The sequence below is a fragment of the Hylobates moloch genome, unplaced genomic scaffold, assembly GCF_009828535.3.
Source record: "Hylobates moloch isolate HMO894 unplaced genomic scaffold, HMol_V3 SCAFFOLD_2, whole genome shotgun sequence".
In the NCBI taxonomy this organism is placed as follows: Eukaryota; Metazoa; Chordata; class Mammalia; order Primates; family Hylobatidae; genus Hylobates; species Hylobates moloch.
In genome coordinates, this window is record NW_026652277.1 from 90540398 (window position 1) to 90565535 (window position 25138).

The window sequence follows — 25138 nt, forward strand, 5'->3', positions numbered from 1 at the left end:
AGCTAGGCGTTGTGGCGGGTGCTTGTAGTCCCAGCTATGTGGAAGTCTGAGGCAGGAGAATCCCTTGAACGCGGGAGGCTGAGGTTGCAGTTATCCAAGACCGTACCACTACACTCCAGCCTGGGTGACAGAGAAACTCCGTCTCAAAAAAAAAAAAAAAAAAAAAAAAAGAATTATCTGGGCACAGTGGCACGTGCTTGTAGGCCTAACTACTCAAGAGGCTGAGGCAGGAGGTTCGCTTGAGTTCAGGAACTTGGGGTTACAGTGAGCTATGATCGCACCAGTGCACTCCACCCTGGGCGAAAGGAAACTGTCTCAAAAAAAAAATCTAAAATGATAGAAGTCTCCCTCCTATCTCATTTCGTATCATGCATTTCCTACTTCCCAAAAATAAGCAATATTTTCTTGAGTGTCCATTCAAGAGTTTTTTAAAAATGTAAATATAAGGAATTACACGTGTAGATTATTTTCCCTCCTTTACAGCTGGGTATTATCCAATTTAATTCTCTATGAAATGACTTTTGAGTTTATTCCCAATCTTTTGCTTTTACAAAGGTGAGATGAATACATTGAATAACTTTTTTTTTTTTTTTTTGAGACAGTTTTGCTTTTGTCACAGGCTGCAGTGCAATGGTGTGATCTTGGCTCACTGCAACCTCTGCCTCCTGAGTTCAAGCGATTCTCCTGCCTCAGCCATCTGAATAGGTGGGATCACAGGTGTGGGCCACTACGCCCTGCTAATTTTGTATTTTTAGTAGAGATGGAGTTTCACCATATTGGCCAGACTGGTCTCCAACTCCTGACCTCAGGTGATCCACCCGCCTTGGCCTCCCAAAGTGCTGGAATTACCGGTGTGAGCCACTGTGCCCAGCCCGAATACCATTGTTTTGCAAGTCTGCCAGTAGTGTGTCTGTAGGTTAAATTCCCACAGGGACAATTGCTGGTCCAAAGGGGACAAACATAATTTTGCTAAATATTGTCATAGAGATTGCCTATTTCCCCATTGCCTCACCCTTTTTTGTTGAATCTGATGAAGTTTCCCTGTCTTTTGTGTTGATAGCTTGAATTTGCTTTATGGACTAACGGTTGTTAGCACTCTCAGATGACCCTCATCTAGTGCACCCTTCAGAGAATCAGTCGGCCACGAATGACTCTATGTGGGAATGTAGATCAGATACTTTTGAAACCCCAATTCTGCAGCGTAAATCAAGCACATAAAACTGCCTTGTCCTTTTAAGTCTAGAATTCTCTCTCTCTCTTTTTTTTTTTTTTGAGACAGAGTCTCTGTCACCCAGCTGGAATGCAGTGGCACGATCTCAGCTTACTGCAGCCTCTGCCTCCCAAGTTCAAGTGATTCTCTTGCCTCAGCCTCCCCAGTAGCTGGGATCACAGGCATGCACCACCATGTCCAGCTTTTTTTTTTTTTTTTTTTCCAGTATTTGTAGTAGACATGGGTTTTCACCATGTTGGACAGGCTGGTCTCGAACTCAATATCTCAAGCAACTCACCTGCCTTGGCTTCCCAAAGCTCTGAGCGTACAGGTGTGAGACACCGTGCCTGGTCTAGAGTTCCCTCTTAAAGGCAGAGTTTCTAAATGCAGAAAACTTTAAGTGAGTAGGTGTCAATTATGGTATCAAAAGAGGGAAATTTAAGAATCTGCCATAAATTCCATGCACGTCCTGGGCTGAAAATTTTTCAGCTCCCCTCTCCCAACCCCCCAAACCAAAAATAACAGCAATAAAATACTTTAAGAAAATTCATAGGTAAAACTTTGGAAGTAAAAGTCTGAAGGTGAAAAGCAGTGTTTGCCTTGAAGCGGTTTTCTTTCTCTGAGTTTGCAGCTGGTGATCAGCTTTCCACCAAGGTTAAGTGCGACAATTACAGGAAACCACAAGCTTTCTTGTAATGCAGATGAGAGGGGTCCGCCCTAAGGAGGGTCTGACAATGGGATTGAAGAGTTTTGGAGAGGAGATAAAACAAGTGCTTAGTCCAAGAAAGCCTTTAAATAACAAGCGATAAACACCCAATCAAGTGTAATCCTCCGACCCTAAAGTGGCTAATAATAATGACAATAGCCAACGCTGATTGAGAGCTGCTAGCTCCGCGGGGCTAGAAGCTGGGCTCTTTTATTAACTGAATTCTCAAAATATTCTCATTGTCCATTTAAGGAAGTCGAGATCCCACCAATCCCACCACCTCCCAGTATTTATGTACTTATATTTAAATATGTACGTGATTTCTTTGGGGGCCCCATGAAATGTTTTTATTTTTAATTTATTTTTTGCGACGGAGTCTTACTCTGTTGCCAGGCTGGAGTGCAGTGGCACGATCTCGGCTCACTGCAGCCTCCAACACCCGGGTTCAAGCGATTCTCTTGGGCAGCCTCCCAGGTAGCTGGGATTACAGGTTCGCGCCGCCGTGCCCGGCTAATTTTTGTATTTTGAGTAGAGACCGGGTTTCGCCATGTTGGCTAGGATGGTCTCCAACTCCTAACCTCAGGTGATGCGCCCGCCTCGGCCTCCCAGAATGCTGGGATTACAGACGTGAGCCACGGCGCCCTTCCGTGCCCTATGAGACTTTTTTCCCTTTGGGTGGGCTGATACAGCGGGAGAGGGGAAGCCGGAGTGGGTGTGGATGTTCTTCGCAGGGCCCCGCGGGGTCACCTATGCCCAACTCATTCCCAAGTGGGCTCCGAGGCAGGCGCTGTTAGGTCTCCTGGGACTGAAGCCGCCTGCAGGGTGGTCTGGAGCAAGTCTCCCAACCTCTGTAGACAGGCGGGCCCTCCGGGAGCTTCCGGTCTGGTTAGGAGCCACGGGGATGTAAGAATCCGAGAAATGAACATCGGTGCTGTGCTGGGAGGCTGAAATCCTGGGGACTAGACCTGGGCAGGGAGGTCAGGGACGGTCCCCCAAGGAAGTCACCTCGGTTGAGATCTCAGTGACCGGCAGCAGTGAGCCAGGCGAGGAGAAAGGGAAGTGCAGCCCTGGGAACAGAGGATGGTGGCTAGGCCAGAAGGTTAAGCAGGCTGGGGCATGGCCGGAATGGGAGCGAGGCAGTTCCGCCCGGTGCCTCGCAGACCTTGCAGAGAGCAAGGGTAAGGTATCCAAAGGTTTTGAGCAGGAGGTGACTGTGGAACCATCCGGAACCACTCAGATAAGTTGTTTCCCTGTCCCCATCAGCTAAGATCTTAGGATCCATTTGGATCCTGATTCTTCTCTAATGGCTCTGCCCTGTCTCTCCACTGTTCCCATCGACTCATTTGTTGAATGCCATTATTGAAATACTTGTTGAAGGCCGGGCGCGGTGGCTTACGCTTGTAATTCTAGCACTTTGGGAGGCTGAGGTGGGCAGATCACGAAGTCAGGAGTTCGAGACCAGCCTAACCAACATAGTGAAACCCCCTCTCTACTAAAAATAGAAAAAAGCTGGGCTTGGTGGAGGTCGCCTGTTATCCCAGCTACTCGGGAGGCTGAGGCAGGAGAATTGCTTGAAACTAGGAGGCAGAAGTTGTGGTGAGCCGAGATTGCGCCACTGTGCTCCAGCGTGGGTGACGCAGCCAGACTTCATCTCAAAAGAAAAAAATTATATATAATTTTATATATATAATTATATATAAGGATGGCGATTTTGTGGGTGGGGTAGGCTGGCAGAGCTGACTGACATCTGGGTGATGAGAAGATGTTGGTTGGTTAGGATGGCACTTCTCACTCAAGCCCTATAACTTGATTTTCCAAGATTAATGATTACTTAGGATTATTTGATTTCCCCCTACCCCCAGCTTCCTGTTGTAAACTAAAAATAAAATTGTGGCTCACATCTGTAATCTCAGCACTTTGGGAGGCCAAGGGGGAAGGATTGCTTGAGGCCAGGAGTTCTAGACCAGCCTGGGCAACATAGAAAGACCTGATCTCTACAAAAATTAAGAAATTAGCTGGGTGTGGCAGAACATGCCTGTAGTACCAGCTGCTCAGGAAAGCTGAGATAGGTGAGATTGCTTGAGCCCGGGAGTTGGAAGCTGGCAGTGAGCTCTGATTGTACCACTGTACTCCAGCCTGGGCGATGGAGCGAGACCCTGTCTCTAAAAAATAAATTAAAAATGTAAATGTAAGAACTGGTAGAAAAGGCTGGGCGCGGTGGCTCATGCCTGTAATCCCAGCACTTTGGGAGGTCGAGGAGGGCGGATCACAAGGTCAGGAGATCGAGACCATTCTGGCTAACACGGTGAAAGCCCTTCTCTACCAAAAATACAAAAAACTAGCCTGGCGTGGTGGCGGGCGCCTGTAGTCCCAGCTACTCGGGAGGCTGAGGCAGGAGAATGGCATGAACCCGGGAGGCGGAGTTTGCAGTGAGCCGAGATGGCGCCACTGCACTGCAGCCTGGATGACAATGCGAGACTCTGTCTCAAAAAAAAAAAAAAAAAAACTAGTAGAAAAAAAAATTTAAATAATAAATTATATAATCAGGCTTCTATAAACCCAACATCAAAGGCAGAAATCATAAATCAAAATAATACTAGATCAGGGAGCTAAAAAAATTGGAAAGTCCCATTCTTTTTTTATGTTTTTAATGTTTTTGAGATGGAGTCTCACTCTGTTGTCCAGGCTGGAGGGCAGTGGCACGATCTCAGCTCGCAGCAACCTCCACCTCCCGGTTCAAGCAATTCTCCTGCCTCAGCCTCCTGAGTAGCTGGCATTACAGGTGTGTGCCATCACGTCCAGCTAATTTTTGTATTTTTAGTAGAAGGGGGTTTCACCATGTTGGCCAGGTTGGTCTCGAACTCCTGACCTCTGGTGATCTGCCTACCTTAGCTTCTCAAAGTGCTGGGATTACAGGTGTAAGCCACTGTGCCTGGTCTCTATTCTTTTAAAAAAGTCAAAATGAGGTGGGATGAGGGGCAAATCAGCAATATAAGGACGAGCAAGTGGCTAATACACAAATAGTTAAGTAATTCTCACAAATCAGTAAGTAGGCCCAGCGAGGTGGCTCACGCCTATAATCCCAGCACTTTGGGAGGCCGAGGCAGGCAGATCACCTGAAGTCAGGAGTTCGAGACCAGCCTGATCAACATGGAGAAACGCCCCCCCTCTACTAAAAAATACAAAGTTAGCCGAGCATGGTGGCGTATGCCTGTAATCCCAGCTACTTGGGAGGCTGAGGCAGGAGAATTGCTTGAACCCAGGAGGCAGAGGTTGCAGTGAGCTGAGATAGTGCCATTGCTCTCCAGCCAGGGCAACAAGAGCAAACCTCCATCTCAAAAAAAATCTGTAAGTATATCTTTTTTCTTCCTTTTTTTTTTTCTTTAGAGTCTTGCTCTGTCATCCAGGCTGGAGTGCAGTGGCTCAATCTTGGCTCACTGCAACCTCCCTGTCTCCTGGTTCAAGTGATTCTCCTGCCTCAGTCTCCTGAGTAGCTGAGACTACAGGCATATGCCACCACACCCAACTAATTTTTGTATTTTTAGTAGAGACAGAGTTTTACCATGTTGGCCAGGCTGGTCTCAAATTCCTGACTTCAACTGATCTGCCCACCTTGGCCTCCCAAAGTGTTGGGATTACAGGCATGAGCCACCGCGCCCATCCTCAGTAAGTATATCATAACAGAACAATCAGCAAATGAAGAAATGCAAATAACCCATATGCTTCTGAGAGAAGGTATTCAGCCTCTAGCTTAGAAATGTACATCGACACAATTAAATGCATTTTTTCACCTGTGAGTTTGGCAGACATTTAAACCGATGCCATTTGGAAAAAGTTCCTGATATTCTGCATCTCAACACTACAATTCAAGATAACTTCTAGGAGACCAAGCACCGTGGTTCACGCCTGTAATCTCAGCACTTTGGGAGGCCAGGGAGAGTGGATCACTTGAGGTCTGGAGTTCAAGACCAGTCTGGCCAATATGGCGAAACCTCATCTCTACTAAAAATATGAAAATTAGCCAGGTGTGGTGGCGTATGCCTGTAGTCCCAGCTACTCGGGAGCCTGAGGCAGGAGAGTCAGTTGAACCTGGGAAATGGGAGGTTGCAGTGAGCTGAGATAATGAAAAACAAAACAAAACAAAACAAAAAAAAACAACCTTCTAGGAATTGTTTTATAAAGAATGTCCTTTGCAGCCTTATTTGTAATGGATATCATATTTTGGTTTGAACATTTCAGAGGCTGAAGGCTAAAGCTAGGGCTGGTTCTCAGCCCACATGGTTCTGAAGGTCCCATTTCTAGTTTCTGAAGTGGTTCCTTTTTGTTCAAATACTTGTTGCATGGCCTAGGGGTGCTGCGTGTGAAAGAAAAAAATGTAGTTCACAGATCTCTGGGTTAGACAGAAGGGCTAGGAGTGTGGGAACTTTTTGAGGTAATTCTTGTTTCTTTAATTTTTACTCCAAAGAGAAACTTTTTAGTCTTTTGAATTCAGATATGGTTATCTACCAGCAAGTCATTTGGTAATGTAAATAGGATTGAGGGGTCATGTCCTTTATGCAAAACTTCAGTATTTCTTGAAGAAGGGAAATTAGTTATTTTATTTAACTAAAAGCAAGCTTACTAATTTTGAATTATTTTCTTTAACAGTAAGCATAATTTTTTAAGATAATGTCATAAGATGAATGAAGGAGGATTAGGGTGCAGTGAGAGAAGGCATCTGTCTAACATCTTGAAGGCTTTATCATCAACAAAAGATGACTGTGAACTATTCTGTGATATTTTAGAAGCCAAAATAAGTTCTAGTGTTTGGAAGTTTGTGGATGCAGATTCTGGCTCAATGTGGAGAACTTTCTGACACAGCAGTTTAACAAATGTAATCTTGTGTGCAGGATATAAAGGGAGATACCACCTAGTTGCATTTTTAAGGGGCTTTAGCTTAAAGGTGCCAAATAGAGTGAGTACAAAAATTAGTGCAAAAATACAGTGAGTACAAAATTCCTCATGATTAATCATAGCTAGATATTTCTCTAAAAGTTGAACATGATATGAATTAATTTGCCTGCATTTAATGCCTAGGTTTTGGAATAATATATATCTCCAACAGTCAGCTGTAGTGCCAGACCCCTATTAACTTCAGTAGGGATGGCACCAGGTTCAAGAAGTCAAAGAAGAGACCTGGAGCCAGTGGAGGAGACATAGGGTTTTATTAGGGGGGACTTACATACAGGGACAGTCCAGTGACAGTGGACTGGACAGGAGAACTACAACCATTTGCAAAAAGCATGCCGTTTATATAGCATCTTCACTTAGCACCCTCCTGGCAGCAAGTGCCACGTGGCAACTTTCATTTCTTAAGTTACTGCTTTCAGGTTTGTCTGCCATACAACATATATCCCAGTTATTGCTTTCAGGTGCATCTATCATATATCAGCCCAGTGGGATATTCACACTTTGGGTAGCTGAAGGGAATTCTCGCTGATCTTTGGATCAGTTAAATTTATATACAGTGGGCCAGGCGTGGTGGCTCACGCCTGTAATCCCAGCACTTTGGGATGCCAAGGTGGGTGGATCACCTGAGGTCAGGAGTTCGAGATCAGCCTGCCTAACATGGCGAAACCCCATCTCTACTAAAAATACAAAAAATTAGCCAGGCGTGGTGGCAGGCGCCTGTAATCCCAGCTACTCAGGAGGCGGAGGTTGCAGTGAGCTGAGATCATGCCATTGCACTCCAGCCTGGGTGACAAGAGCAAAACTCCATCTCAGCAACAACAACAACAATAATTTGTATACAGTGAAACTCCAGTGTGTGTATGTATGTGTGGGAAACATTCTTATTCTTGGCAGGATACATAAGAAAATTTATTGTATTGGCAGATTGGATGAGGAGTTGACACGTGAAGATGGTCTTCCCTTCATTCCATTTGATATTAAGTCCCTCCTTATGCCCACATATTTGAATATGGATTGCTATGGTAAGGTCTGAAAGATCAAACATCTGCACTTACCATAGCGCAGCATCAGCTCCCTTCGCTTCCCTTCCCTTCCCTTCCCTTCCCTTCCCTTCCCTTCCCTTCCCTTCCCTTCCCTTCCCTCCCCGCCCTTCCCCGCCCCCCCTTCCCTCTCTTTTCCGTTCTTGCTTGCTTGCTTTCTCTCTCTCTCTCTTTCTCTCTTTCTTTCTTTCTTTTTTTTTTTTTGATGGAATTTTGCCCTTTTGCCCAGGCTGGAGTCAAGTGGTGTGATCTTGGCAAGCTCTGCCTCCTGGGTTCAAGTGATTCTCCTGCCTCAGTCTCCTGAGTAGCTAGGATTTATAGGCACCTGCCACCACACCCGGCTAACTTTTGTATTTTTAGTAGAGATGGGTTTTTACCATGTTGGCCAGGCTGGTCTCGACCTCCTGACCTCAGGTGATACACCCACCTTAGCCTCCCAAAGTGCTAGAATTACAGATGTGAGCCACCGCACTCGGCTTTTTTTTTTTTTTTTTTTTTTTTTTTTTGGTGAGGTGGAGTCTCACTCCGTCCCCAGGCTGGAGTGCAGTGGCAGGATCTCAGCTCACCGCAACCCCTGCCTCCTGGATTCAAGCGGTTCTTCTGCCTCAGCCTCCTGAGTAGTTGGGACTAGGTGTAGGCTGCCAGGCCCAGCTAATTTTTGTATTTTTAGTAGAGATGAGGTTTCACCATGTTGGCCAGGCTGGTCTCAAACTGCTTACCTCAAATGATCTGCCTGCTTTGGCCTCCCAAAGTCCTGGGATCACAGGTGTGAGCCTCTGAGTCTGGCCTAGCATTCACTCTTAAAGTCAAATGTGCAATAATAGTAATTGCTAACCATGTTCCTCTATAGCTGTACAATTAACTAAGCACTTCCTCTTCCATGTCTCCATTAATAGACACAACATCACTATTGTTGTGCCCATTTTATCAGTGAGAAAACTGAAGTTGAGGAAGTTAAGGGTCCTAATACCGTCATTCTCAAAGTGGCCCTTGACCAGCATCATGTGAGGACTTGTTAGAAACACAGATTCTCAGGCCAGGCATGGTGGCTCACACCTGTAATCCCAGCACTTTGGGAAGACCTCACTTGAGGTTAGGAGTTCGAGACCAGCTTGGTCAACATGGTGAAACCCTATCTCTACCACAAATAAAAAAATTTGCCAGGCATCGTAGCAGGCACCTATAATCCCAGAATGTCTGTACCAGTCTTCATTTCTGCCAAAAATGCATTGTGTCAGTTTCTTCCCATTCTCAAAATTTTCACATACCCAGTTTTTTGGGTCAGTCTGTATGAATAAAATAGTATCTTATTTTGTTATTTTTCACTCTTTTTCTCACCCCCATTTCCTAAATCAAATCAGTTTTCATGCATTGCCAGGGTTTTGGCTCTTGCACAGATTTTTCTTGAGTTGCCTTTTCTTTTCCATACCTACTACCACTTTCTTAGGTCAGGCTCTTTTTTTTTTTTTTTTTTTTCCCAGGCTGGAGTGCAGTGGCACAATCTCGGCTCACTGCAAGCTCCGCCTCCCGGGTTCACGCCATTCTCCTGCCTCAGCCTCTCCGAGTAGCTGGGACTACAGGCGCCCGCCACCACGCCCGGCTAATTTTTTGTATTTTTAGTAGAGACGGGGTTTCACCGTGGTCTCGATCTCCTGACCTCGGGATCCACCCGCCTCGGCCTCCCAAAGAAGGTCAGGCTCTTAACACTCATTTTGAATTTAGCAATTGATGTTTTGATCTAACTGTTTTCTCTGCCTCCATATTTAGCCCCATCGTAACTCTATTTCACATTGCCACCAAATCTGATTGTGAAATCCCCTTAAATCATTCAGTGGCACTGACATCCGAGCCTTACAGGATAAAATCTAACCTCCTCAGCATCATGCTATACTGAAATTATTTAAATAACCACTTACCTTCCAATGGCTTGAAAGCACAGAGACAGGAACCCTGTCTAATCATTTTTGCAGCCTGGCACATAACATGATTTCTCTCAAAAGCACTCACTTTATTTCTTGAACTGAATCCTTGCTCTCTTTCTTCTTGCCTGCTTTGTGCTTCCACCACATCCACTCTGCTGGCCTGGGCCATCTTGCTGGTGTCCTTTTCAAGACAACAAGGATGGCTCCAATCTGGTCCACAGGAAGCAGCTGCCCTTGCTCCTCTTTTCACGGATGTGTAACCTCTTCTCACTGAAGACACTTCTTGCTTGTGGGAGCTAGGGTAGCTAGCCACCCTCTTGCCTTAGGACTAGTTAGGCATGGGTCAGTTACCAGCCTTCCCATTCCCAAATTCTAGAGGACATACGGCAAGCTCTCTGAGTGGTACTTCTGAAGCTCTCTACACTTGTCTTTATCAAATCTCTATCAGTGATCAAGCTTCCCTTTTATACCCACAAGGTGGACAATGGGCTGAAGCTTGTCTTACCTACTATCATTTTTTAAAAAGTAGATTTTATTTGTGTGTGTGTGGTTTTTTTTTTTTTTTTTTTTTTTTTAGACTGAGTCTTGCTCCATCGCCCAGGCTGGGGTGCAATGGTGCGATCTTGGCTCACTGCAACCTCCACCTCCTGGGTTCAAGTGATTCTCCTGCCTCAGCCCCTTGAGTAGCTGGGATTACAGGCACCCACCACCATGCCTGGCTAATTTTTATATTTTTAGTAGAGATATACCCGGCCAAGCTTTCATACTAAGTCTTGAAGTGAGATATTGTCAGTCCTCTGACTTTGGTTTTTCTGTACCTTATTGTTGTAACCTGCATTTCCTAGCAGTTAGGTATATTATCTGATGTACTTGTAAGTCATTTATTTTCCCTTTCTGTGAATTACCTAATCATGTTCTTTGGCCATTTTTCTATGGGGATCCAGATCCTGTTTTTGTTTATTTGCAAGGATTCCTTACATGGTTTACATATCAATGTCTTTTAGTTTAGTTATGTGTGCGTGTGTGTCTGTGTGTATCACAAGTATCTTCTTCAAATCTGTCACCCATTTGTTAACTTTGTGATGTCAATTGTTGAAAAGAAATCCTTAAATATTAGGTATTTGGGAGATACTTATACAATTTAACTGAGCATCTTATAGTTTACCTGGCAACCTTAACTATGAGGTTTTCCTTCCATTCCAGATCCTCTTATTTTCACGGGTTTGCTGTGAAGGATTGTTTCTGTTGATATGTTCTTCTACATGTTGTAAATAGCCAACTTTCTTCATTTTTAGTCAGGGACTAAGTCCATGGTAGAGAGATAATCAGCCAATTCTTTTTGGTCATCTTTTTCTTTTCTTTCTTCTTTTTATTTTTCAAGATGGGGTCTTACTCTGTCACCCAGGCTGGAGTGCAGTGGCACAGTCATAGCTCACTGTAGCTTTGAACTCCTGAGCAGAAGAGATTCTCCTGCCTCTACCTCCCAATTAGCTGGAACTATAGGTACAGGCCATCTCACTTGACTAATTTTTTATTTTATTTTTATTTTTATTTTTATGAGAAGCAGTCTCAGTCTGTCACCCAGGCTGGAGTGCAGTGGTGCAATCTCAGCTCACTGCAGCCTCCGCCTCCTGGGTTCAAATGATTCTCGGGTCTCAGCCTCCTGAATAGCTGGGAGGCATGTGGCACCATGCCCAGCTATTTTTTTTTTTTTTTTTGGTATTTTTAGTAGAGATGAAGTTTTGCCATGTTAGTCAGGCTGGTCTTGAATTCCTGGCCTCAAGTGATCCACCTGCCTCAGCCTCCCAAAGTGTTGGGATTACAGGTGTGAACCACCACTCCTGGCCAAAGATTGAACATCTGACCATAGGGTTTTTTTTTTTGTTGTTTTGTGCTTAATTTTCTAAATCCTTTTAGTTGTTCTGGACAAACCAGTATAAGATAGAAACTTAAGTAGTACATATGAGTTTTATAATTTATCCATCTCTGGCAGATAGCTAAACATAGCACATCAGAGCATAAGACAATGTGAGGGAAATACAGTGTACAATGACATTTTCTTCTATTCTGGAGCTTAGAATTTAACAGAGAAAGAATTACTTGTAGTCATTGTGGTCACAAAAGGTTTCATGGAGGCAGTGAAGATAAAGCTCTACTAATACATAGGTTTTAATTTTAAAAATGTAAGCCTTCAAAGAACTAAAGGTAGCAATGCGTGGCAGTCCAATAATTATGAGGAAAATGAGTTCCCTTCATGGGTCATATCAGCAATTTTTTTTTTTTTTTTTTTTTCCTGAGATGGAGTCCTGCTCTGTTGTCTGGGCTGGAGTGCAATGGCACGACCTTGGCTCACTGCAACCTCTGCCTCCCAGATTCAAGCGATTCTCCTACCTCAGCCTCTTGAGTAGCTGGGATTACAGGCACATGCCACCACACTTGGCTTATTTTTGTATTTTCTTTCTTTCTTTTTTTTTTTTTTTTGAGATGGAGTCTCTCTATTGCCCAGGCTGGAGTGCAGTGGAGTGATCTCAGCTCACTGTAGCCTCTGCCTCCCAGGTTCAAGTGATTCTCCTGACTCAGCCTCCCGAGTAGCTGGGACTACAGGTGCCCACCACCACGTCTGGCTAATTTTTTTTTGTATTTTTAATAGAGACAGGGTTTCACCATGTTGGCCAGGATGGTCTCAATCTCTTGACCTCGTGATCTGCCTGCCTCGACCTCCTAAAGTGCTGGGATTACAGGTGTGAGCAACTGCGCCCGGCCTATTTTTGTATTTTCAGTAGAGCTGGGGTTTCACCATGTTGGCCAGGCTGGTCTCGAACTCCTGACCTCAGGCGATCCACCCAACTCAGCCTCCCAAAGTGCTGCGATTACAGATGCCAGCTACCATGCCCCGCCCACATCAGCAATTCTTAATTTACAAACTATGGATCGGCTTCAGGAGAACCCAAGAACCAATGAAATCTGTTGGTAAATTTTATGTGTGCAATATTCTCCAGAAAGGGTCAACAGCATATATATTTTCAAAGAAGTCTTTGGTGCAAAATAGGTAAGAGTGTATTATGTTAGAAGTCCTTGGGCAATCAACTTGGAAATGGCTGGATTGAGAATGGGGACTGGTATAGATCAGGATAATGTTCAATTTGATCCTCACTTGAGGCTTTTGTACAGAGGATGAGAAGACAGGGTAAACTCAAGGGATAATCAGAAATTAAAATCAACATGACTTGGTGATGAGTGAGATGTGAAGGGTCAGAGAAAAACATCAAGGATGAAATCAAGCTTCTGACTTGCAGCAGTGAGTATACCGAGAGTTACAGGCTAGATGGAAGATTAATAAAATTGGGAGCATTCTGGTTTTTATGGGAACGGCCATGCGATGTACAGGGAGAAATGGACAGTTGAAAATAAGAATCTAGCCAGGCACAGTGGCTCACTCCTGTATTCCCAGCACTTTGGGAGGCTAAGGTGAGAGAACTGCTTGAGTCCAGGAGCAGGAGGCAACCGTGAGCCAGGATTATGCCACTGCACTCCAGCCTGGGCTACAGTGAAACCCTGACTCAAAACAAACACCACCAAAAATCAAAAAAGAAACCAAGTCTAGAGGCACATGGCTGGGAGTCAGTAATGCTAGTTTTAGCTGAGAGAGTAAAGATCATCCAATGAGTATTAAGGAAGGAACTCAATACTAGAGACCACCAATACTTAAGAAAAATGGGTAAAATCAGAGGAATGATAAAGACTGACTGAAAAATGGTGTCCAGCTCAAGAAAGGACGGGTTAGGTGGTCATATTTATTAATATGGATCTAGGGAAGCATTCACTCACTAATAAATTTTACTTGTGTTCTCTAATTTAAAATCACCTTTTCATCTTGATTTTCCTGCAGCTAAATTAGAAATTTACAGTTTTCCCCCTAAAAAATGCAATGATGTTCTTTCTTATAAATTACATTATCTGATTTTCTTGTCAGCCAGCTTCAAGGAAATCCATGTGTTCAAAATGCCTGCTTGCAGTTTGCCCCATACCGAATAGTTGTTTAATCCAAATACTGAGCCACAAATTGAGCTAATTCTTCCAGAGAAAGGATGGTTGAACAGCCGAGACCACCAGGTACTCAAAGAGAGACCACACATCCTGAGTTCCCCAGTCTGGTGTGAGGGGAGGACAGCTGATAACTGGATATGCAGTGTTCCCAGACATCAGTGGTCCCAAAGCATTGCTTCTGCCTGCCACTGCCACAAGTACAATAGCAATGCCACCCCCTTCACACGCAGCTTTAATCTTTAGGGTTTCATTTGGTCCTCTATGTGTGGATAGTTCACATGGAGTGCCAACATTTCCACAGGACTTGATGTTTTCACAGTGACCAAGATCAGAAGTAGAGCTCATCAATACTACAACTGTGCACTAACTTTCTGATTTCAAAAGCAACTTCACTCTCTCTGCAACCCACTCAAAGCTTTTCTTTTCTATTCTTTTTCTTTTTTTTTTTTTTTTTGAGACGGAGTCTCACTCTGTCGCCCAGGCTGGAATGCAGTGATGCGATCTTGGCTCACTGCAAGCTCTGCCTCCTGGGTTCAAGCGATTCTCCTGCCTCAGCCTCCTGAGTAGCTGGGACTACAGGCGTGCACCACCTCGCCCAGCTAATTTTTGTATTTTTAGTAGAGACAGGGTTTCACCATGTTGGCCAGGCTGCTCTCGAGCTCCCGACCTCGGGTGATCTGCCTGCCTCGGCCTCCCAAAGTGCTGGGATTACAGGCATGAGTCACCGTGCCCGGCCTCAAAGCTTTTCTTTATCATTTGGAGCCCTTCAGGAGTTACTTCTTTGAGCTCCCAATAAGACTGTTTGTCTTTCTGTTGGCTTCAATCTCGTAATGGCCAGTCTCCAGGAATCATCAGCAAGAACAATTTCTTTGGTGGTTATATCAACACCAAATTCAATCTTCATATCAACCAGTGTATAGTTCTGGGGTAACCAGGATTTCTCCAGTATTTCAAAAATAACCTGTGTAGCATGACTCATGATATCCCCTTCAGTTTGGCCTATAACAAGTCCAATAAAGCAAAATTTTGCAGCAATCAACTGTTCCTCAGATCACTGTGGGTCATTATCAGCATCATTCTTGAAAAACATCTCCACTTTAGATGGATAAAACTTATATCCTTCCTTGACACTGGGATTTATTTCTTTTGAGAAATGAACCAGTTGCTATTCTGCAAACCCATTTAGTTGGAACTACTTCACACTGGGGTGCAATGAAAGCTGTCTCCCCACATTTTCTGGTGAAAATAGTTTTAATACCTGCTTTTTGTAACAACTGAAAACTACCCTTCCAGGTGATTTTTTCTAGCTGCATTAACCACTGTAATTCGGTCCTTGGACTTCAGGAGGACTTTTCCTGGACCATCTAACAATCCGTACACTTCTTTTGTTTTACCTTCATACAGTTTTTGTTTTGAGACAGAGTCTCGCTTTTGTTGCCCAGGCCGGAATGCAATGCCACAATCTCGGCTCACTGCAACTTCTGCCTCCCGGGTTCCATTGATTCTCCTGTCTCAGCCTCCTGAGTAGCTGGGACTACAGGTGCCTGCCATCATGCCTAGCTAATTTTTATTTAATTTTTTGAGACAGAGTTTTGCTCTTGTTGTGTAGGCTGGAGTGCAATGGCATAATCTTGGCTAACTGAAACCTCCGCCTTTCAGGTTCAAGTGATTCTCCTGCCTCAGCCTCCTGAGTAGCTGGAATTACAGGCGTCTGCCACCATGCTTGGCTAATTTTTGTATTTTTAGTAGAGACAGGGTTTTGCCATATTGGCCAGGCTGGTCTTGAACTCCTGACCTCAGGTGATCCACCTGCCTTGGCCTCCCAAAGTGCTGGGATTACAGGCGTGAGCCACCACGCCCGGCCTCATACAGTTTTTTTCATGTTCAGTACCTCAGGTGTCACCATTATCCTGTGTGGGCTGAAGGCTGCAACCGTGCTGGGAAGAGAGCGACCATATGTATTTTAACCTAGTGTCTGTCCTTTTAACTTAACATTTGGGTCCCCCTCTATCTCCCTATTTTCTGTTAAGATCCTTCACAGTTTCGCAAATGTGGTAAAATTCCTCATTTCAGGGGGTTAATCCCATTTTTGGCCACTAGGTAGAGCTAGAATCTTATTTATGGTGATTCTTAAGCTTGCTATTTTTCTTTCTTTTTTTTTTTTTTTTTTTTTTTTTTTGAGACAGAGTCTTTCTCTGTCCCCCAGGCTGGAGTGCAGTGGCGCGATCTCGGCTCACTGCAAGCTCCGCCTCCGGGGTTCACGCCATTCTCCTGCCTCAGCCTCCCGAGTAGCTGGGACTACAGACGCCCGCCAACACGCCCGGCGAATTTTTTGTATTTTTAGTAGAGACGGGGTTTCACCGTGTTAGCCAGGATGGTCTCGATCTCCTGACCTCGTGATCGGCCCGCCTCGGCCTCCCAAGTGCTGGGATTACAGGCTTGAGCCACCGGGCCCGGCTAGCTTGCTATTTTTCAGTGTCTTGTTTAGGAGACAAAGAAGCCTTTGTCAGGCCGGGCGCCTGAGTGTGCTGGGCGGGGAGAGGGTGGCCCGGGAGGAGCCCACCGGCCTCCCAGTGCCCAGCGAAGCCACTCCTGCCGCGTATCTGCGCTCTGTTCCTCCTGCCTCACGCGGATTTGTGTGTGTAAAATGGAACGCTCGAATGGTGAATCTGTTATGGCAGGGACGGCGCGGACCTTGGAGCCATCGAGCATTGGACCCAAGTTCAAGTTCCCTCCTCTCCAAACACATCTGTTCTGGTCCCGGGAGCCTCAGTTTTCTCGTAGGGGGTCGCCAGCTAAGCCGACAGCCCGCGAAGGCGCGTCGCCCACATGGGTCTGAGGTCCCGCCACCGGGCCCAGTGCCCGCTCGCAGGTTCCCCAGAAGGGCGGGGGAGTGCGGAGCCGGAGGCAGAGAGAGGCGGCCCGGGAGCTCCGGGGCTTCCAGGATGGATCCTGGCTTCCTCAGAGGAGGCGGGGGTTCCATTTTTCCGCCGCCCGCACCCCAGCCCCATTTTCTTTTTTTAATTTTTTTTAAAATTATACTTTAAGTTCTAGGGTACATGTGCACAACGTGCAGGTTTGTTACATATGTATACATGTGCCAAGTTGGTGTGCTGCACCCATTAACTCATCATTTACATTAGGTATATCTCCTAATGCTATCCCTCCCCCTCCCCCCACCCCACAGACAGGCGCCCTGGTGAGTGATGTTCCCCTTTCTGTGTCCAAGTGTTCTCATTGTTCAATTCCCACCTATTAGTGAGAACATGCGGTGTTTGGTTTTTTGTCCTTGCGATAGTTTGCTGAGAATGATGGTTTCCAGCTTCATCCATGTCCCTACAAAGGACATGAACTCATCATTTTTTATGCCTGCATAGTATTCCATGGTGTGTATGTGCCACATTTTCTTAATCCAGTCCATCACTGATGGACATTTGGGTTGGTTCCAAGTCTTTGCTATTGTGAATAGTGCCACAATAAACATATGTGTGCATGTGTCTTTATAGCAGCATGATTTATAATCCTTTGGGTATATACCCACGAACGGGATGGCTGGATCAAGTGGTATTTCTAGTTCTAGATTCTTGAGGAATCACCACACTTCTTCCACAATGGTTGAACTAATTTACAGTCCCACCAACAGTGTAAAAGTGTTCCTATTTCTCCACATCCTCTCCAGCACCTGTTGTTTCCTGACTTTTTAATGATTGCCATTTTAACCAGTGTGAGATGGTGTCTCATTGTGGTTTTGATTTGCATTTCTCTGATGGCCAGTGATGATGAGCATTTATCTATGTGTCTGTTGGCTGCATAAATGTCTTCTTTTGAGAAGCGTCTGTTCATATCCTTTGCCCATTTGTTGATGGGGTTGTTTTTTTCTTGTAAGTTTGTTTGAGTTCTTTGCAGATTCTGGATATTAGCCCTTTGTCAGATGAGTAGATTGCAAAAATTTTCTCCCATTCTGTAGGCTGCCTGTTCACTCTGATGGTAGTTTCTTTTGCTGTGCAGAAGCTCTTTAGTTTAATTAGATCCCGTTTGTCAATTTTGGCTTTTGTTGCCATTGTTTTTGGTGTTTTAAACATGAAGTCCTTACCCATGCCTATGTCCTGAATGGTATTGCCTAGATTTTCTTCTAGAGTTTTTATGGTTTTAGGTCTAAGATTTAAGTATTTAATCCATCTTGGATTAATTTTTGTATAAGGTGTAAGGAAGGGATCCATTTTCAGCTTTCTACATATGGCTAGCCAGTTTTCCCAGCACCATTTGTTAAATAGGGAATCCCTTCCCCATTTCTTGTTTTTGTCAGGTTTGTCAAAGATCAGATGGTTGTAAATGTGTGGTATTATTTCCGAGGGCTGTATTCTGTTCCATGGGTCTATATCTCTGTTTTGGTACCAGTACCATGCTGTTTTGGTTACTGTAGCCTTGTAGTATAGTTTGAAGTCAGGTAGCATGATGCCTCCAGCTTAGTTTTTTGGCTTAGGATTGTCTTGGAAATGTGGGCTCTTTTTTGGTTCCATATGAACTTTAAAGTAGTTTTTTCCAGTTCTGTGAAGAAAGTCTTGGTAGCTTAGTGGGGATGGTATTGAATCTATAAATTACCTTGGGCAGTATGGCCATTTTCACAATATTGATTCTTCCTATCCATGAGCATGGAATGTTCTTCCATTTGTTTGTGTCCTCTTTTATTTTGTTGAGCAGTGGTTTGTAGTTCTCCTTGAAGAGGTCCTTCACATCCCTTGTAAGTTGGATTCCTAGGTATTTTATTCTCTTTGAAGCAATTGTGAATGGGAGTTCACTCATGATTTGGCTCTCTGTTTGTCTAGGAACAAACCGCATCAACTAATGAGCAAAATAACCAGCTAACATCATAATGACAGGATCAAATTCACACATAATAATATTAACCTTAAAGGTAAATGGGCTAAATGCTCCAATTAAAAGACACAGACTGGCAAATTCGATAAAGAGTCAAGACCCATCAGTGTGCTGTATTCAGGAGACTCATCTCAGGTGCAGAGACACACATAGGCTCAAAATAAAGGGATGGAGGAAGATCTACCAAGCAAATGGAAAACAAAAAAAGACAGGGGTTGCAATCCTAGTCTCTGATAAAACAGACTTTAAACCAACAAAGATCAAAAGAGACAAAGAAGGCCATTACATAATGGTAAAGGGATCAATTCAATAAGAAGAGCTAACTATCCTAAATATATATGCAACCAATACAGGAGCACCCAGATTCATAAGGCAAGTCCTTAGAGACCTACAAAGAGACTTAGACTCCCACACAATAATAGTGGGAGATTTTAACACCCCACTGTCAACATTAGACAGATCAGTGAGACAGGAAGTTAAAAAAGATATCCAGGAATTGAACTCAGCTCTGCACCAAGCAGACCTAATAGACATCTACAGAACTCTCCACCCCAAATCAACAGAATGTACATTCTTCTCAGCACCACACCGCACTTATTCCAAAATTGACCACATAGTTGGAAGTAAAGCACTCCTCAGCAAATGTAAAAGAACAGAAATTATAAGAAACTGTCTCTCAGACTACAGTGCAATCAAACCAGAACTCAGGATTAAGAAACTCACTCAAAACCACTCAACCACATGGAAACTGAACAACCTGCTCCTGAATGACTATTGGGTACATAATGAAATGAAGGCAGAAATAAAGATATTCTTTGAAACCAGTGAGAACAAAGACACAACATACCAGAATCTCTGGGACACATTTAAAGCAGTGGGTAGAGGGAAATTTATAGCACTAAAGGCCCACAAGAGAAAGCAGGAAAGATCCAAAATTGACACCCTAACATCGCAATTGAAAGAACTAGAGAAGCAAGAGCAAACACATTCAAAAGCTAGCAGAAGACAAGAAATAACTAAGATCAGGGCAGAACTGAAGGAGATAGAGACACAAAAACCCTTCAAAAAAATCAATGAATTCGCCGGGCGCAGTGGCTCACGCTTGTAATCTCAGCACTTTGGGAGGCCGAGGAGGGCAGATCACAAGGTCAGGAGATCAAGACCACGGTGAAACCCCGTCTCTACTAAAAATACAAAAAAATTAGCCAGGCGTGGTGGCGGGCGCCTGTAGTCCCAGCTACTCGGAGAGGCTGAGGCAGGAGAATGGTGTGAACCCGGGAGGTGGAGCTTGCAGTCAGCCGAGATTGCGCCACTGCACTCCAGCCTGGGCAACAGAGCGAGACTCCGTATGAAAAAAAAAAAAAAAATCAATGAATCCAGGAGCTGGTTTTTTGAAAAGACCAACAAAATTGATAGACCGCTAGCAAGACTAATAAAGAAGAAAAGAGAGAAGAATCACATAGACGCAATAAAAAATGATAAAGGGGATATCACCACTGATCCCACAGAAATACAAACTACCATCAGAGAATACTACAAACACCTCTACGCAAATAAACTAGAAAATCTAGAAGAAATGGATAAATTCCTGGACACATACACCCTCCCAAGACTAAACCAGGAAGAAAGCGAATCCCTGAAGAGGCCAATAACAGGCTCTGAAATTGAGCCAATAATTAATAGCCTACCAGCCAAAAAAGTCCAGGACCAGACGGATTCATAGCCGAATTCTACCAGGGGTACTAGGAGGAGCTGGTACCATTCCTTCTGAAACTATTCCAATCAATAGAAAAAGAGGGAATCCTCCCTAACTGATTTGATGAGGCCAGCATCATCCTGATACCAAAGCCTGGCAGAGACACAACCAAAAAAAAGAATTTTAGACCAATATCCCTAATGAACATCAGTGCAAAAATCCTCAATAAAATACTGGCAAACCGAATCCAGCAGCACATCAAAAAGCTTATCCACCATGATCAAGTGGGCTTCATCCCTGGGATGCAAGGCTGGTTCAACATCTGCAAATCAATAAACGTAATCCATCACATTAACAGAACCAAAGACAAAAACCACACGATTATCTCAATAGATGCAGAAGAGGCCTTTGACAAAATTCAACAGCCCTTCGTGCTAAAAACTCTCAATAAATTAGGTATTGATGGGATGTATCTAAAAATCATAAGAGCCACTTATGACAAAACCACAGCCAATATCGTACCGAATAGGCAAAACCTGGAAGCATTCCCTTAGAAAACTGGCACAAGACAAGGATGCCCTCTCTCACCACTGCTATTCAACATATTGTTGGAAGTTCTGGCAGGGCAATCAGGCAGGAGAAAGAAATAAAGGGTATTCAATTAGGAAAAGAGGAAGTCAAATTGTCCCTGTTTGCAGATGACATGATTGTATATCTAGAAAACCCCATCGTCTCAGCCTGAAATCTCCTTAAGCTGATAAGCAACTTCAGCAGTCTCAGGATACAAAATCAATGTACAAAAATCACAAGCATTCTTATACACCCAGCCCCATTTTCGACGCCCTCTACTTGGCAGCCGGTGAGCCCCCCGCCCCTGCGTTTCTGGCTCCAGCCCCAGGTGGCGGCGCTGTAGGCTGGAGGCCCTGGAAAACGCTGGCCTGGCAGCCCTGGGGATTGTTCCAGGCCCTTGGACCGCAGGGAAGGCAACCAAATGGCAGAGGCGGTAACGGAGAGCATCCCTGAACAGTAAAAAGTCGTCTAAAGGATCGAAGAAACGGAGGGCGAGTGAGTCCGTGTGCGGGACAGCACCTTCGGGTGCGGGTCAGAGGAGCGAGCCGCGGAAGAGGCGGGTCCAGGGCGGTGTAATTAAGGCGCGGAGCCCAGACCCTTCTGTTCCAGTGCCTCCGGCTTTCCTGGAGGCTTGCGGCGGGATGCTGCTCCGTTCTTCGGGTCCTCTCCGCCGGTTCTTGTCGTTTGGTCACGCCCTCAGTTCAGTCGATTATTGGAGAACGATCAGGGCCCATGGTTTACGTCGAGTTGTGGATGTTATCACCGTTGTTTGGTGACCGAGCCTGGGGCTTGAGCCCTGGGAGGTCTTGCCAGCCGCATGTGGTCCCGTGCCCACCTCTCGCGGTGGCGCGTTAATCCACCTAGACTGCGCATTGGTCCAGTCTGGGCTGACCCCGACCCCAAGTAGCCCTTTCCTTCGCGTCCTGAACTTCGCTTCTCCGTTGGTGTCTGGTCTCTTCCCGCCTGCGGGTTCTGCGGTGCCGGGAGGAGCTGTACTACTTGTGCCTTAGCGCACCCTTCCTTTCCCAGGCCAGAAACGCGAAGTGCTGTCGGCCTTCCAGAGGCTGTTCGAGTCTTATTTGTGATTGAAACAGTCTCAGGATGCGAAGTCCTGATCTTCATTTATGGATGGCCCTTTCTCCAGACCCTTGCGATGCTCCTGATCGGGACAGTGTCTTTCCACCTTCGGATCCGCAGAAATCGAGGTGAGTGGCTTCAGGGGCCCTGGTAGGAAAAGCTTCCTTCACCCAGGTGCCCGGAAAGGTGAGTTTCGCTTCCGGGATCTTTCAGGATCACTCCAGCTCCTTAGTCTGAAGGCCCTGGACAGTTCTGCAAATCACCAAGTTAAAAAAAAACCCTGGGTATGCCTCCTGGTTTGTGAGTAGAAAGAGCAAGATGTGGTTGGGAAGGAAGATTGTGGCTAGAAGCAACCAAAGGTGGAAAATCTAGGACATTTGTGCACTGTAGGTTTAGAAGTCCCGGGAATCCCAGGGCAGCTCCTCTAGGGGGCCATCTTCCACTAAATCTCTTTTGCGGGTCTGCCCCGTCACTTAGATACTCTAGGAGAGCTGATCTCAAAGTGGAGTCCTGCAATCAACAGCATCAGCATCACCTGAGAACTCCTTAAAAATGCAAACTGCCAGGCGCGTTGGCTCACGCCTGTAATCCCAGCACTTTGGGAGGCCGAGGCCGATCACTTGAGGTCAGGAGTTTCAGACCCGCCTGGCCAACATGGTGAAACCCATCTCTACTAAAAATACAAAAATTAGCCTGTCGCGCGTGCCTGTAATCCCAGCTACTAGGGAGGCGGAGGCAGGAGAATCGCTTGATCCTGGGACAAGGAGGTTGCAGTGAGCCGAGATCGCGCCACTGCTCTCCAGCCTGGGCAACAGAGCGAGACTCCGTCTCAAGAAAAAACAAAAAACTCGGCCGGGCGCGGTGGCTGACGCCTGCAATCCCAGTACTTTGGGAGGCCGAGGTGGGAGGATCGCTTGAGCCCAGAAGTCACAGCCTGGGCAACATGGTGAAACCCCGTCTCTACAAAAAGATATGAAAAATTAGCTGGGCTATGTGGCGCCCACCTGAAGTCCCAGCTACTTGGGAGGATCACCTGAGTCCAGGGAAGTCGAGGCTGTAGTGAGCCAAAATCGTGTCACTGCACTCTAGCCTGGACAATCGGAGTGAGACCCTGTCCAAAAAGAAAAAAAAAAAAGCCGGACGCGGTGGTTCACGCCTGTAATCCCAACGCTTTGGGAGGCTGAGGCAGGTGGATCACCTGAGGTCAGGAACTCAAGACCAGCCTGGCCAACATAGTGAAACCCCATCTCTACTAAAAATACAAAAATTGCAGCCGGGTGTGGTGGCTCACACCTGTAATCCCAGCACTTTGGGAGGCCAAGGCGGGCGGATCATGAGGTCAGGGGATCAAGACCATCCTGGCTAACACAGTGAAACCCTGTCTCTACTAAAAATACAAAAAATTAGCCGGGCGTGGTGGCAGGCACCTGGGAGGCTGAGGCAGGAGAATGGTGTGAACCCAGGAGGCGGAACTTACAGTGAGCCGTGATCCCGTCACTGCACTACAGCCTGGGCAACTGAGCCAGACTCCGTCTCAAAAAAAAAAAAAAAAAATTAACTGGGCCTGGTGGTGCGGTGCCTGTAATTCCAGCTACTCGGGAGGCTGAGGCAGGAGAATCGCTTGAGCCCCGGAGGCAGAGGTTGCAGTGAGCAGGGATTGCACCATTACTGCACTCCAGCCTGGGCGACAGAGCAAGACTCTGTCTCAAAAACAAATAAACAACAACAACAACAAACTCTGTCGCCTACCCCACATCCACAGAATCAGAAACTCTGGGGGTGAGGCACAGAGACCCCTGTTTTAAGAAGACCTCCAGGTGATGTGGATGCATGCTGTTGAAAAATCACAGCTCTAGGGTCATCTCCACAAGGCATGCACATGATCAGCTGCTCTCTTTTTAGCCAGAGCACGAGCCAGGCAGTTGCACAGTTCTTCATGGGCCTCTGGGCACTCCGTTTAAGGCTGGGGCCTGAGGGAATCTCAGGCAGGGATGGCGTTGCTTGCGGAAAGCCTGCTGGTCTGGGGATCAAGAGGCCAAGACCCCAGTTCTGTTTGTGCCATGAAAGATGGGGACAGGGAAATGGATGTGTGTGTGGGCAATTGTTCTTAAATCTGTAATGGTTTAAGTAATTGCAAACTCCAGCTTTTAAATAATGCTTTAATGATTTTATTTATTTATTTATTTATTTATTTATTTATTTATTTATTTATTTACCTTGAGTCGGAGTCTCTCTCTGTCGCCAGGCTGGAGTGCAGTGGCCTGATCTTGGCTCATTGCAACCTCTGCCTCCTGAGTTCAAGCAATTCTCTGCCAGCCTCCCGAGTAGCTGGGATTACAGGCACCCGGCATCATGCCCAGCTAATTTTTGTATTTTTAACAGAGACGGGGGTTTCACCATCTTATCCAGGCTGGTCTTGAACTCCTAACCTTATGATCCACCCGCCTCAGCCTCCCAAAGTGCTGGGATTACAGGCATGAGCCACCTTGCCCGGGCACTCTAATGCTTATATAATAAATAATTTACATTAGTTTAGTGTTGATCAGTGTTCTTTCCAGGGTAAAAGGAAAAACATTTTCAAAAGGTAGTTGTGTCTTCTCACAGTGTTTGGGGGTTTAAGTGAAAATTTTCTTTTCTTTCTTTTCTTTCTTTCTTTTCTAGTCTGCTGCCCAGGCTGGAGTGCAGTGGCACAATCTCAACTCACTGCAATCTCTGCCTCCTGGGTTCAAGCGATTCTCCTGCCTCAGTCTCCTGAGTAGCTGGGACTACAGGCGTGCGCCACCACACCTGGCTAATTTTTTTGTATTTGTAGTAGAGACAGGGTTTCACCATGTTGGCCAGGATGGTCTCGATCTCTTGACCTCGTGATCTACCTCTCTCGGCCTCTCAAAGTGTTGGGATTACAGGCGTGAGCCACCGCGTCCAGCTAAATGAAAATTTTCTAAAGAGTCTTCAACTCCCACCCCCACCGCCCCGGGGCACCAACCCCCACCCCAAGCTACAAAGAGGGTATTACCTATTCTGGGGAATTCTGTCCAGCAG

The 25138-nt window shown here is 45.6% G+C and overlaps 1 pseudogene; it reads right to left on the reverse strand.

Moving 5' to 3' along the window:
• Positions 1 to 13769: 13769 nt before the first annotated feature.
• On the reverse strand, positions 13770 to 16289 carry LOC116476649 (bifunctional phosphoribosylaminoimidazole carboxylase/phosphoribosylaminoimidazole succinocarboxamide synthetase-like; annotated as a pseudogene).
• Positions 16290 to 25138: the final 8849 nt, after the last annotated feature.